Genomic DNA, 12,295 nt, shown 5'->3' on the forward strand with positions numbered 1-12,295 from the left:
AACATATAAATGGTAACATGTAACACAAATGCTTTCTCATTATCTCTATGAAAACATTTATGCATTGTCCGCTACATCAGGGTAAGAATATTCATTGAAACCCACCTGAGAGGGCTGTCATTCCTCTCAGAAAAGCAATTGAGAAAACGCATTGCAATATCAATCTAAGGTTCCCTTCCATTGTGTTCAGAATAAGTGAACAGGGACTGACCGCTACCCTGTTTAAATAAAAACCAACTGCGCTGCTCTAGCTGCACTAACGGATTCAATCGTTGACGTAATTCAACATAGCCTGATACTGAATGACACAATAGGGGGAAACTAATGGAGGATAAAGGAGAAAAACAAATAGACGCCCAACTACTCGACGCTTGGCCTACTTGAATGATTCCGTAATACTAAACTTTTTTGTTAACTCATATACCGAACATAACATATGAAACCAGCTGCAGTGAATCACAATTTTCGTGCTTGACTGTATTGTTCATAGCGTGAAACTAGCGAAAGAATATGACACTACTGTATACAGTTGCATCTAGAGCAATTAGCAAATTTTTGAATATGGAAACACCCCTTAACCTAACCATTACTCAAAACACTGGTAAATTTTTCTAAAAAAGTCTAAGTAGCCTTTTACTGAACCAATACAAACTATAAAAGATTTATCACAAAGGATAGAAAAGTCAATAACAAACGAGAATCCTTTGAGTTATCTTCTCACAACCCAAATAGCTTGCAGAAATATTAGTAAAAAAAGAGCTTGTGATCAAATGGCTGAAAGAAATTGCTGAAGATTGATAAAGCGAAGAGCATGCTTGACATTGATAGAATAATGTACTCAAGCAATACTCCATAGACCTTTACACAGGTAGAAAATTGATACCATTTTACAACTGTTAAGTAATTATTGGCCCATGCATCTGCTAGCAGGCGCTACTAGGTGACAGAAGCTGTATTATTACTTTTCAACCAAATTTTATAAAGACATCTAGCATAGTACATGTTACAATTGTTGAGTAAGGGGTAGTTGAGTGACTCACTATGAAGGTGGCATGAAGTGTTTGGTAAACATCTAGGTGCTTAATGCTGTTTGCATCTATTTATGGAAAGATGATAAATGCTGAACCTTTGTAAAGTTACAGATGTTTGCTTCATATGTTCCACCTTGTGCAGTATATTTGGTAGATGCCTGCCTTTGGCCTACTTGACAGCCTTGTTATACATTTACCTTTGGTGTTGAATAATAGTCAGAATGAATATAACATAGCGAATCACAATACAAGTACGTGACTGTATTGTTCATAACACGATACTAGTGAAAAAATATGATGAAACAGTATACGGTACTGTTGAAACTGGAGCAAAAGTTCAAATTTTGGGAAAAGGAAACATCCCTTAGCCTAGCCATTACTCAACATGTTTATCATTCCTCACAGTAACCCTGTGACAAAAGAATGATAGAAATGTTTCTAATATACTTCCGATAAGGAATAGAATGAATGCGCATATCAAAGTCAGTTGTTCCGGTTATTAATCACTTTAAGCGTGGCCAGCGTATCGCACCACCGATATGTCGACAAAAATTCTTATATCAATTGTTTACTAAAATGAGTAGATGAGACGGTTATTAGTCAGAATTGTCCCATCTCTCGTCAGAGTACATCGCTCTTTCGTTCCTCAATAACTTATGCTGTCAAAGATAACCGGTGGTCAAGAGCACCTGACTCGCGATTGCAACTTAAAATTCATTATCCGAAAAGATCACTGGTGATCTACTCTTCAGTTTGTAGACAAATCCCTAAAGTAGACTCGTCTACAAACTGATAAACAAATGTAACTGTAGTTTGGTGAAACAAAGTGAGATCTGGGAGTTAGGGCGTGAAGAGGGGGTAAGGAAACATCCCTCAATCTAGCCATTACTCGACAGGTTTATCATTCCTTACAAAAACCTTGTGAAAAAAGAGCGATAGAAACGCTTCTAATATACTTAAATAAGGAATAGAATGAATTCGCATACTAAAAGAGGTTACTCCGGTTATTGAATGCTTCAGCTCAAGTGCAGTCAGCATATTACATCACTAGTATGTTGACATAAATTCTTATATTCCTTGTTTACTTGAAGAATGAAGGAGTGAAAGAGACAATAGACAGCACTATTTAAGGCATATGGCCTTTTAATTCCTCACTGACTTAAGCTGTCAAAAATAACCGGCAATCCAAAGAACTGACTCCAAAGTCCCTCCCCCCCCCCCCGACCTGTAAATGACAGTTTCAAAGTCAATATACAGACAGGTCATAGGTCATGGTTGAAAGTGAGTCTGACCTTAACTTTCCTTCTAACAAATTAACCGAGTAGACTTGCCTAGACTCTAAGAGGCGAGTCTAAGTGAAGTTGATAAGATAAGGAAAAGATGTAAAGTCTTCAGGCAGTTTCTCAAAGATTTAGCATGACCTCTGCTTAGCTCACTTCAAATATAAACTACCCTTACAGTAAACTAAATAGCATGCAAACAAAGACTGTGTGTTTTTAGGAGAATTATTACAAAAACTATGTCTCTTTGATCTTGGCTAGACATGTCTGAGTCCAGTGCCAAGGAGACCTCAATGACTGGAGACATGTCCGTTTGCACGGAAATTTAAGGTTGGATGTCATTCCTATCACGCTAGGGGCCTTTTTTGGGAATTGAACCCCAGTTTGTTGCTTGCCGATCAGGTGTTCTAGACTACTAGATTTAAAGTTATTGCGAGCAAAACGGCGTAAATCAAAACAATATTCCTGAAAGATGGAATTTTGGCTGTCTTTGATTGGTAAATGTTGCCAAAGCATTAGGCAAGGTTCTGCAATAATACAATAACTGGCCTCTCAAAAGACCCATTGTACATTGATGGAGCCAAGAACTGGCCTCTCAAAAGACCCATTGTACATTGATGGAGCCAAGAACTGGCCTCTCAAAAGACCCATTGTACATTGATGGAGCCAAGAACTGGCCTCTCAAAAGACCCATTGTACATTGATGGAGCCAAGAACTGGCCTCTCAAAAGACCCATTGTACATTGATGGAGCCAAGAACTGGCCTCTCAAAAGACCCATTGTACATTGATGGAGCATTACTAGATGCTCTGGCTCAAATCCATGCACCATTTAAACAAATCTCCAACATAATATAGCTTGATGGAAATATAGCGCCTGACTTGTAATTCTGTATTTAGTTTTTCTCAACCCTTATAAACGCTTGCAGTCGATGTTGCCTAACCAAGTTGTGCTGCTGTTTCATTATATCTGATATACTGCTGCAATTTTTAGCACATGTTGCAACCTTCTGTATAACACTTGTAGCTATTGAGAGTGTGTTGAGATTTGATAGATAGTCTGTATAATACCGCCTATGAGCTACTGGGATTTAAGTATAATCGTTATCATTAAACTAGTTCATCTTTTGTTGGTAAACTATAAAAGTTTATGGTTTTCGTTTTGTGGTTAAATGTGAAAACGGATAAGCAGAGGAGAGGAGGTCAAAGTGCAAGCTCTAAAGACTGCTTGCTTACCAGAAAAAATTTGAAAAGTCAACATAAAGATGTAGGATGCACCAGCACAGTACTGACATATCAACAACAAAACTCATGTTTGCAGGTTCCTGTGCAAACCTTCATCTACTTGATGTACTTTTTTCGAAACTGACTATTCATTATCGGTTTATGAAAATGCTGGAAAAGGTTTAATTTTAAAACATGTGTAAAAGTAGATTTATCATATTTGCTTAGAACGCTAAATTTCAACAGCTGTACCGTCATTGTTGTAAGGGAAGATTCACTGAAAAGTGTTTTGGTAAACTGATGCTAGACTACTAACATCTGATTGGTTGAAACTTGAATGAAGTTGAGCTGAGCTACACACTATAATACTCTTGTTAAAACATCAAACAGGCGTTGGCAGATATAGTGAGTTATTGTATGCAGGTTTATTTGGCGAGGCTTTACTAGTGAGTAAAGTGCAAATAGCAGATTTTTGCTTTGAAACTTCCTAAGAAAACCTCCCAAGTGAAGACAACCCTATAACAAAGAGAGCATTCAAAATGCCAACTTCACTGGTGACTCCCGTAAAGCCAGCATATTTTTTTAATTTGGAATCTGTTGTAACTTATAAAATGTATTCTGTATACACAAATAGATAAAATACAATTATGAAGCCTATCTATTTTTGATATAACTAACATTAAATCTGACAAAGCATGGGTATTCTTCCTTTTACAATGAAGTAGCATGCTAGTGGGTGTTTAAAGGTAGACTTGCAACAAAATTCACATTACAGTTATTTGGTATCAAAAGATTCACCATGTCTTACTCTGTTGTGTGGTAGGTGCAAAATATGTGGAAATGTGATTACAAGCTTTTAAAAGCTCAAAAACGAAAAGCCGCCGTAGACTGAAATCTGTTTATTTATCGGATGTAGTCATTGCAGTTTGGCTATTGTCTTGTCACGTGATGTTCTCACGTGAATTGAAAGGCCAATAAAAAGCTCAATATAAAACTTGTCGTAGCACTAGTTTATGACAAACACTTCAGGTTTTACTGAGGACCCCGTATCAATTATAGATGTATATTGTAGATGTATTATATATATAAATATATATATATATATAAATATATTTATATATAGATATAATGCATGAGTATATGCTCCCTCACTTCGGTTTGGTTGAGCACTCTGTGAGAGGTGCGGCACTATTAGCCTTTGTGCAAAGCTCATCACTTTTGTGATTTGAGCACTCTGGTGTCAGCGCATTGACTTTCTTAAAGTCTGTGAGGCAACTTAGTTGTTTCATGGCAGGAAGTCAACTCTCATTGGTAATGGGATTTGCATCCCTTGCCTAAGCTCTGAGCTGCACTGATGAGGCTTCAATAGCCGAAACAGTACTGTCTGTAGCATGAGTATATATATATATATATATATATATATATATATATATATATATATATATATATATATATATATATATATATATATACAATAAAGTATAGGCTAAAAGTCAGCATAAAGTGCTCGATACTAAAGTAGAGCTTACTATAAATTTGGTAAGAAATTTATTAAAATTTGACTAAGCAAAAAATTACTAAAAGTTTCGTATTACACAAAAGGTGTGTAACACTCATCAGATAAAATGCTTAGTGAGGACTATACACAAGATTCTGCATTAGCTGGTAAGCTGAAATAAAAGCTCAGGTATTAAAAGCTAGATGGATAAGATCTATTATGTAATGCTATTTCGTAAAAGGTGTTTCTTAGCATGTCTACATGTAGATATAAGTTCACTACGTTTGTTAAGAGTTGCCTTCTCAGGTCTGTAAATGATGAAATATTTTTCTAATGTACATAATCTGCACTTTCCGGTGCTTTTAGAGTATGGCTTGGCGTGTGATAAAATCTTCCAGGCTATGTTGTAGTCAGCGCCGCTTTCCTTGAGTTCCCATATGTGGCTGCTTAGCTCGGTAGAGTAGCGTTTAGAAATGTCCTTGAATGTGGATTTGTGAAGGTTATATCTAGTTTTGAAGCTGTTTTCGGTTAGCCCTACATATGTGGCTGCAGGTTTATTGTTATCAGTGGTAGTTACGCTTGCCTGGTATATCACTGATTTTGCTAAGCAATTGTCTGGTAATTGCTTAGCAAAATCAGTGATATACCAGGCAAGCGTAACTACCACTGATAACAATAAACCTGCAGCCACATATGTAGGGCTAACCGAAAACAGCTTCAAAACTAGATATAACCTTCACAAATCCACATTCAAGGACATTTCTAAACGCTACTCTACCGAGCTAAGCAGCCACATATGGGAACTCAAGGAAAGCGGCGCTGACTACAACATAGCCTGGAAGATTTTATCACACGCCAAGCCATACTCTAAAAGCACCGGAAAGTGCAGATTATGTACATTAGAAAAATATTTCATCATTTACAGACCTGAGAAGGCAACTCTTAACAAACGTAGTGAACTTATATCTACATGTAGACATGCTAAGAAACACCTTTTACGAAATAGCATTACATAATAGATCTTATCCATCTAGCTTTTAATACCTGAGCTTTTATTTCAGCTTACCAGCTAATGCAGAATCTTGTGTATAGTCCTCACTAAGCATTTTATCTGATGAGTGTTACACACCTTTTGTGTAATACGAAACTTTTAGTAATTTTTTGCTTAGTCAAATTTTAATAAATTTCTTACCAAATTTATATATATATATATATATATATATATATATATATATATATATATATATATATATATATACATATATACTCATGCTACATGCTATATATATATATATATACTCATGTATATATATATATATATATATACTCATATATATATATATATATATATATATATATGCTATAATTCTATATATATATATATATATATATAGAATTACACACACACGCGCACACACGCACACACGCGTGCACACACGCACACTATGTATATTATATATCATATATATAATGATTATTGCATTGCAATATAAAACTAATAGTAATAAAATTGTTTTAAACTTGACTTAAACTTTCGTCTTACTTAATTTTATACATGTGTACATATATTTGTATGTATATATATATAAAACAAAAAAAGGCTTTTCTTATCATAAGCTGGTGTTGATTAAACAAATAAACAGAGCATTGAGTTTATATATTATGCTATTGGCAATAATTTATTTTCAAATAAAAATGTTTTACAAATTATGCTATAGAACAACATTACAACAAAAAAGGACAAAAGGCGTAAGTTAGCCACTAAAATCAATAAGTGGTTTGACATGGAATGTTTAAAATACTTTTCTCTGTTAAAAGAACGGATAATAGGTGCGAGATTGTTAAGCCACTAGCAATGATATTTTGGGCAATGTAGTTGTTAGTTGCTGTATGCAATTTGTTCATATCATGTAAGTTGAAATGAGTTAAAAACTTGTACATGTAGCTGTTTGATAGAATACAAGGACACAAACCATAAAATACCCTTGAAACTTTTAGTAGGCGTGTATCAAACAATCAGTATAAGTCAAGTAAGAAGATGCAAAGATTTAGGAAAACTGTTCGTTGGAATAAGATATGCTGGAATATAAATTAGATTTGCAATTAAATGGGATGCTTATGTTTAATAAAACGTTTAACCAGAAATATAAGTCAAATGAAACCTTCTAAGATGTGAAACATTTTCAAACTAGCATCTTTTAGCTTTGTTAGAAAGATCACTGTCAACAGACACCCATCTCTGCAACTTCCTATTTTGTTTAGCCTCATGCCTCGTCACATCATTCTCCCTAAAATTCTTTACTTTCACCATTTTTATTCATAACATTAGTCTTTCAGTGCCCTTTTTATCTGAGACAAATGGCTTACTGAGGCATAATAATTGAATATTGGGTGCCACATAAAGACATGTAATTATAAAATGACTTCCTGCTTTTATTCATGACAATCCTTATGTTAAGAGTTATCCTACCTATCACAGCAGATTGACTAAATACCAAAGCTCTTACTCATTGTTTTAAAATAGTTTTGAGGACCAAGCTATAAAAACCCTAGCTAATCAGCAAACTGCTATACAGTTTTTTGTGTTTCTAAACTTGTTTTTACATCAACTTGAGACAAATCGTTGTTAGACCAATTGGTATATTAAGCGTGTCGGTTTTGTACTGAATGTCTTTAGCCGAATTGGTGTATTAGATATTGGTTTATTAGTCTCAAAATAACATTCAATAAACATAGGTTGGTGTGACTTCCAGAGTTCCTGATGTAAAATTTCTAGCTGCTGTTTCACTAGATGACTGTGTCATTTCTGATAATCAAAGCCTCAGAGTTGAGCTAGGTAGAATAGATATTGATTGAATTTTTTACAAACTGTTCCAGTGTTAGTATTGGTTTTATAGGATCTGCAAGATAGATATTGAAGAACTGTATCAAGTTTGTTAAAGTCACGTATATAAACCTGATCACCTTTGTTGAGCTCGGATAGCTCCTTAGCATTGTGACGATTGTCATATGAGTGTTTCATTTTGACTTTATAGTTTATCTTTCTTCCAGCGATGAGGTAATGATCTGGAGTGTGATGAATGAGATTGTTCAGTTCTGTAAGAGTCATCTACCCATGAGCATTTATGCTAGAAAATATCTGTTTTGAATCTTTGCGCTGTGGTAAGAGAGTAGAGCAAGAAAAAAATCAGCAGCTTTCTTGATGCTTATCGTTTTTATAGTTTGGGCAAGTTTCTCTGCTTCACTGTTTGCTTGTGAAAACCAAGGAAAGGTAATAATGTTTTGGAAGCAATATTCGCATGTAAACCTTTTGAACTCCTGACTGGCATAACAAGGTCTGTTATTGAAATACCAAAGAGGAATGCTTTGGATATCCTGCGTCTGGCGAGTTTTAATTTCATAGATTTAATACAGCAGTACTCATCAGGTTGGTGAACTCGAGAATTCTACTCATCTGGAGTAGTAGTCCACAACTTGTTGGCATCCGAGACTCACAAAGTTTTGGCTGGCGTTGCTGAAAGGTTTTGCTGGTTTTCACCATCTCAATTACATTTGGTCATGTTCTAGGCATTTTTCATATTCATTTTGCAGTTTCAGATTGATGAGTTTTTTCTCTGCTTTTCTGAGTTGCTAAATGGCTAGTATTAATGTGCTTTAGTCCATCACTTCTTTTTCTAATCAGTATCACTATTTTTTTATTGTTTAGCAGTAGACTGTTGACAGGTGTAAACTTTGGAGTTGAAGATTTTAAAGAGTGGTTTGCAATCAGTATCAAATGTTACATGTAGGTGTCGTAAAATGGTCATCTCAAATTTTGAGCACACCCATGCTATACATATATGTATATGTTACAAGCCCATCTAACTTCTGTATTGGTCAAACTTATAGGTTTAGACTCAATGAGCTATTGTGACCCATCAGGGTGTATATCTAAAATAATATGCTTCCTAATCTTTAGTTAAAAACATCAATCATGAGGATGATAAGTTTTTTTACGCCATACCATTTAAGACAAGAAACTTTGGTGAGTTTTTCTATATATTCCTAATAGCTTGCATCAAATCGATATCTCGGTTCCTTTTTTCTTTCGATTCAGTAATGCACATAGTACATTGTAGTTTGGTTAAGTTGAAGTTCCTAAAAGATAATTTATCTAGTCTGTTTGCAGATCCAAAAAATGACTCTTTCATAGATGTAGAGTAGAGTAACTCTAAAATATACTGTAAAAGGTCTGATTCTCAAGGCCCGTTTCACTTGCTGATGACACGTTCTGTGAATTTCATTGAGGTTTCATTAAATACACAAGTTTTAAGGTTCAGAGTCACCTCCAATTCTTTGAGACATGTCAGCATCTTGCATGTCCTCTTGTCTAGTTTTCTTTCAATGTTCACGCGAAACACCACTACATTGCCCGTATAGCACAGTACACCGTCTAGTTTATCCAAAATGTCATACATGCAGCACTGAAACCTATTTCTTGCACTGACTAAGCCAAACGGTACTCAATTGTGGCAATAAAATCTGAGTTCAGTAATGAATTCAAACGGGAGTTGTCCTTCAGTTGTATTTTAAATTTGTATTTGATTTTGTCATGAACTTTGCTTCTTACATTCTGGCTGGTGTGTTTTCTACTGCACTGTTTGAATGGGCATCACTTATAACTGCACTATCCACTTAGTCAGATTAGCACAAATGTAAATTTAATTAGATTCCCTTTTCAGTACTTGCATCATGCCAGAACACCAATCAGTATGGAGAGCTACTTTAAATATTTGGCATTTAATCTCCATCTCATCTAGTGTTTTTTGACTAGTGATAGTTGTGATTGAGACACATTGTACAGTTTGTGTAATTCAACTGATTTCACATCTTCCATCAACTAGAATGTAAAACTCGGTGAAATTGACTTTGAGCAAACCTGGGAATATGTCAGAAAACTCATGATAGAACTTTATAGATGTACCTCGACTAGTAGTAATATATTACACATGCATGTATTTACTGTAGATTGCAGTGTATGAGACCAAAATATACATGAGAGATATACACACATTTTTGCTCAATGAGTTTATATTCCGATTACTTCACAAATAGACTGATTGTCAGCCCTGTTTTTTAGCTACACATATCACCTACATGTAGACTGAACAGTTATTATCTGATGAGCTGTGTTTTAGCCCCACATGTCACCTACATGTAGACTGAACAGTTATTATCTGATTGATGAGCTGTGTTTTAGCCCCACATGTCACCTACATGTAGGCTAAACAGTTATTACCTGATGAGCTGTGTTTTGGCTACATATATCACCGAGGCTAAAGAACAGTTTCCTATCTGATGGTTGTAGTTTTTTTTAGTCATCTTACTACATCTGCATTCTATATACTGTTAGTTTGGCATCGGAGTTCAATTTTAACTATGCTAAGCGTTCTGTGCTATTACTAAATCTGATGCATAAATATGCTCTCCATGGTTTGTCATTCTGCTCCTAACAATTCACTTCACTGCCGAATACTGTGTCATATTTATTTCGTCGAATATAGTGATATAAGTTTGTCTGTTGAGATAAACTTTCCCACAATGTCCCAGCTTTTCTCAGCATTGGCATTTGATTTGCTGTCTGATCATCTAGACCTCTTGTGAGCATTTCCTCTACACCCGTTGCATTTGGTTTGTTTGCTGTCGGACTTGGACACTGAGTTGTGCTGAATACTTTTAGGTTTTTGTTTGCTCCGGTTTGCTGCTTCATACCTTCTGCTCAACTGAGCTGCGTTAGCCAGAGGAAGAACAAGTTCCGACTGAAGTAGGACTGTTAATCTTTTACCAGGAGTGTGCAGATACTAAGTATTATCAGCAAAACATTCATTTTTATTTTGCAGATGGCATGTTGTTCTTTTTGAAAAAGGTGATTAAGAAATGCTGCCAAAATAGGCTGTGCTCATTATATTGGTTAAAATTATATTAAGCAGTTTTGTTCTTGAGACAATAGTTTCTCTAAATACCTTTATTCTACCTTTTGAAAGGCTTTGAAAGCGCCAAGTGACTTTCGAATACTTTAAGAGCAACAAAGATGCTTTGCGAAAAGGGTGGAAGAAACAAAAAGGGGAAAAAATGCAGCAAAGAAAACAGGAGAGAGTTGGAAAAATAAAATGAAAAGAGAAAGGTAGAGAGAAAAGTTGAAAAAAAAAATTAAGAAGAGAAATAAAAGAGAAAGAAGAAAAAAAGGGAAAAAGAAGGTTAGGTAGAAAAGGGAAGAGAGGTGGAGAAAAAGAGGGAGCGGGAGAGAAGGATTCAGTTCTAAAACTCCGTTATAAAACTGGAGAGGAAAAATAAATATAGCTCATGAGGTAAAATGTTCTGAAAAAGAATAGATAATGAGACATAGGGGATAGTTCAAGTTGGGAGAGAGTTTGTAGGGTATTTATGATATTTATGATATTTACCTGTATAAATGTCTATTGCCTTCACCCTTGAGCATAAAAGACCATCCCCAAGTAGTTAATTTACTTTTTGCTATCTGATAGAAATAACTAAAACTAATTTATTAAATTAATATAAATATTATGTATTTGCTGCATAGAGTTACAAAAATAAAGTTTAATAAAAGGCTTAGAAAATGTAGAAACATACATATAAACTGTAAAAGTTGCACTACTTTTTTCACCATCAAATGTAAAATAGTATATATGAATATACTAATGTTGAAGGAAACCGGCATAAAACATAAAATCATCTCCTAACAATAATAACTATGAGCTATGCAAACACTATGATTAACATTTTGCAATCATAAAATAGTGACAAATTTTATGAGATGAAATTGTTTAAAAAACTTGAATGATAATAATAGATTTGGTAGAAATAGTTTTAGTAGTGAGAAATTGCCAGCAAGTGTAAAAGTTTATGTAAAGTGCTAGAGGACAAAAAGTGTGATTGTCTGAAAAGAAAATATCTTAATAATATATTATATTACTGGTCAGAAAAACTAAAAATAATTACGACTCATAATATGCACTGTTATCAGCTCCTCTTTTTGAGATTTTTTCCTGCTTTCCCCGGCTGCAAACACTCCCAATAACAATGCCTATGATAATAATAAGTACGATGCCTCCAAGAACTCCACCCATAAGTGCCCACATATAGATTTCACAATACTCTCCATCTGCAATTATAAGCAGGCATGTGAGACCACTTGGGGTGTAAGAAAAAACTGCTGAAATCCATAAACTTAGAATAGAACAGAAAAAAAAACTTTTGCAAAAT

This window comes from Watersipora subatra, chromosome 7 (assembly GCF_963576615.1).
Source record: "Watersipora subatra chromosome 7, tzWatSuba1.1, whole genome shotgun sequence".
Lineage (NCBI taxonomy): Eukaryota > Metazoa > Bryozoa > Gymnolaemata > Cheilostomatida > Watersiporidae > Watersipora > Watersipora subatra.